Source organism: Melozone crissalis, unplaced genomic scaffold (genome assembly GCF_028551555.1).
Source record: "Melozone crissalis strain CALT ecotype California unplaced genomic scaffold, PUWL_Pcris_2 ptg000272l_1, whole genome shotgun sequence".
In the NCBI taxonomy this organism is placed as follows: Eukaryota; Metazoa; Chordata; class Aves; order Passeriformes; family Passerellidae; genus Melozone; species Melozone crissalis.
The window spans coordinates 479,873-483,621 of NW_026536026.1; positions in this window are offsets into that span (position 1 = coordinate 479,873).

Sequence of the window (3,749 nt, forward strand, 5' to 3'; positions counted from 1 at the left end):
TGCTGGGCTGGCAGAAGAGCTGCTCATCAGGAGAAATGTGCTTTTGAAGCTCTTCTTGGTTACCAGGAGCTGCATCTGTACCAGGAGCCCAGCTCAGCTCAGCAGCACAGATACAGGACTAGGACTGTAATGAGCCTCTGGGGCTTTGTGCTCAGGCCCTGAACATCAGTCCCTGAGAAGGAGCTGAAGAAACCTCTCCAGAACTCCAAGTCAGAATCCAACTCCAAAGTTTCTTGGACTTGTAATGGGTCCCACTGAGGGACACGACTGAAAAAGTGTCCCCAGACCCCAGGCAGAGCAGAGAACTGGAGGCAGTGATGACAGGTGGGGACAAAGAGAAGCCAAGTCGTGGTGCCCTGGGGAACAGCAGGGTCTGTGCCACCAAGGGCTGTGAGGAGACACCTTGTGCTGAGGCCCTGGGGCCTCCTGGCGCAGCCCCAGCCAGGCTGGGCACTGTCAGCCCCTTGTCCTGCCCTCAGCATCCCCCCCTAGCCCACATCCCAGTGGCCTCAAGGATCTGCTGGAAGGAGTCCCTGGGGAGCCTTGCTCAGGAATGGGGACTCCTGAATGCTCCCTGCAGGGATTGCAGGTTTTTCAAAGGACTTTGGGTTTGGCTTTTGCCTTGGAGTCTCTGAGAGCTTTGTGCAATGATGGCCTCCAATTATCTGCTGTAATTAGTCCCTGGAGAGGCTTTGTCAGTAACAACACTCAGTGGTGCTCATTAATGCTTCAAGGTACTTCAGTTCTTTTAAGGTACTTGGTGTTTCCGTTTTGATACAGACTCTGTGAGAGGTTTGTGCAATCATGGCCGCAGGTATCTACTTTAACAAGTCCCTTGGGAGCTTTGTACTGACACTCAGTGGGGCTCATTAATACTTTGAGATACTCAAGGTTTTTAAGGTACTTTGGAATTTCCTTTCCATGCTGAGTCTCTGAGAGGTTTTTGTGCCATTCTGGCCTTCAATTCTGTCCTCCAAGGAGTCCACGAGGAGCCTGTGTTGGGGATGGACCTCAGTGGGAGCCATGAATGCCTTGAGACACTTTGCGGTTTTCTTCTGACTTTGACTCCTGGAAAGGTTTGTGCAATCTCCTCTCAGGCCCTAAGGTTCAAGGGCTCAGCTCCAAATGCACAGTGAGGCGCATGAGGATCAAGCAAATCCTGACAAACCATGGCTCTGCCTTGATTTCCCTCTGCTCTCATGGAGCTCATCAGGAAGCTGTCTGTAGTGGTTTTTGTTCACTAATTTGAGATTTCTTGGAGAATACAGCAATGATTGTGATGGGTTCAGTGTTGGCTATATACCAGTACACTCACTAGATTATACGTACTTATTTCCTGCTGTGAGGTAGGATTAGGAGAAAGGTAAAGTAGCCTCAAAACTTCAAAAGGGTATAAAGAAAAGTTTATTACCAGTAACTAGAAGAAAGAGTAATATGAATGCAAAAAAAACTTTTGGAACACTTCTCCTCTCCCTGCAAGCTTTTCTTTCTTACTGACAATGAAAGAGACAAAACCTAAAATTTTCAGTCACTTTGCCACCTCTAGAATAGTTTTTCTTCAATTCACGTAGGGAAAGGAGTCTCTCTTCCATGCTATGGAAGCTTTACAAGAAAACATATTTCTCGTGGCTCTCAATTCCCATGAACATCAGCCTCCCAGAAAATCTGCAATCGTGAAGTCCCTCCCATTTTTTCACATCTTTTGCCACATCTGTGTTTATGGGCATGTTAGTTTATGGGGTATTAGTTTAAAGATGAGCTGCTTAGGAACAAAGGTTCTCTTCATCTATTTCTGAAATCATCTTCATATCTACAAACAGAGGTCTTCTTCTCTTCATGAGGCACAGGGTCTCATCACTAGTCTCTCTTTCTCTGTTCAAATTTCTCATGGGATCATAGCTACTTCAAGGTTTGCTTACTTTAGCATGGAGGTTTTTGCTGAACAAGTCATCTTCCCATGCTTTTCAATGCCTTATAGGGAAAAAGAGAGTCTGATGTATCAATTACATCCTTCTCCATTGCTTTCCAAGAGGATTTCAGCTCCAAGATCAAGACATCTTCTCATCCCTCCTATCTGGGACTCAGCTTCCACTTCACTGACCTCCATGTCTTTGTGCTGCTCATGTATGTATCTGCACTTTGTCCTTTTCTCTCCCTCGAGGGAGGATGGAAGCACTGAAAGAGTTCATATCTCACCCGGGGCCTGCAGATGGTTCTGTGACCCCAGCCGGGCTCGGTGCTTGTGGCCGGAGCTGTTTTATGATGGAGGTTTCTGCAGCAGCTGCGCTGGGCCTGTGTCAGGATGGGCCGCGCTGGGGCAGGGCCAGGATCTCAGCAGCCAGGCCAGACCACAGCAGCAGCATGGCCGGGGCCGATGGCTTCTCCTCCCCCTGCCTGGGGCTTGCGGCTGAACCCCAACGGTGGCAGAATCTTGGCCGAGCCGGCCCGGCCCGGGGCTGCTCCTGGGGCCCGGTGGATCATGGCTCAGCCCGGGCTGGCGGCAGGGCAGGGCTCAGCAGAGCCCAGATGGTCACAACTGCAGCCATGGCCCGGCCGGGCCTCGGCCCCGCGGCCTCCCCTGCCCTGCCCAGCAGCCAATGGGGCCTGGCGGGGTCCCTGGGAATGGGCCCGGCCCCACGGCAGGAGCCGCCTGGCCCGGCCTGGCTGAGATGGGGGCCGGGTCGGCCTTGTTACCTCTTTGCCAGCCAGAAGGGAAAGAGACCCTCTGTCCTGGTTTGAAAAGCAAGTGAGTTTTTTGGGATGCTGTAGTTAAACCAATAGGTGCCCAGATTTGAATATTGGCACGTGGTGTGGCCACTGATGACATGGATACGCCTCTGAGAACACAGGGGGTTAAAAGCAGAGAACTGCCAAGAAAACTTTCTTTTGGTTCTGGTGGGTGAAAGAAACCTATGTTGTTAGCTTTTTCTGCTATTTGAAATATTCCTGATTGTTGGATCCAAATTATTCCTAATTGCTGTAAGTTTCTTGTTCACTGCATGTATTATTTTGCTATGATGTTTCATCATACTTATAAAAAAAGACATGCATCTCATTCTTAAAAAACAAAAAAGAAGAGGAATGAACGCCTTATGAACATTCAAGTAATGCAATATGTACATGAGAAATTTGGACAACTAATCATTTTGAATAATGCAATATTTACATGAGAAATTTGGAAAAAAGATCATCACATCTAAATCCCAATAGGCTCTATCACAGTGAAGCCTAATTAATTCATTAACTTCAGGAGAAGATGTGCCTGTGTTTTATCATCAGCAGTTCAAAGCAGTCACCTGTTCATTCCATCAGATACTGATCAGTTCTGAAAAAATGAGGCCCAGTGAAAGGAGAAATAACCCCATCACCTTGCAGCCTTTGTGGCCAGAGCAGGAGCAGAAGGAGCACTGCCAAGACATGGCTGTGGCTGGAAACTGACAGAGGCAATTTGCCAACAAAAGCCTCATGGCATCCTCATGGTACAGTGCTCCTACGAACCTTCTGCAGTTATTCCCTGTTCCAGTGCCCAGGAGGACATTCAGTGATGTCAAAGATCAGCATTTCCAGCTCACAGACTTTCTCATCCTTCTCAACTAATTGGAAACAATGGTCATTTCTTTTCATTTCCCTAAGAGACATTGGACATTTTTCTTTGGTTTTCTCATGCTGCAAAACCCTGTGTCAATGACTTGATAGAATTTGGTAAGTTTTGTTGATTGTAATTGGTCATTTATCTATCTTATCCCATA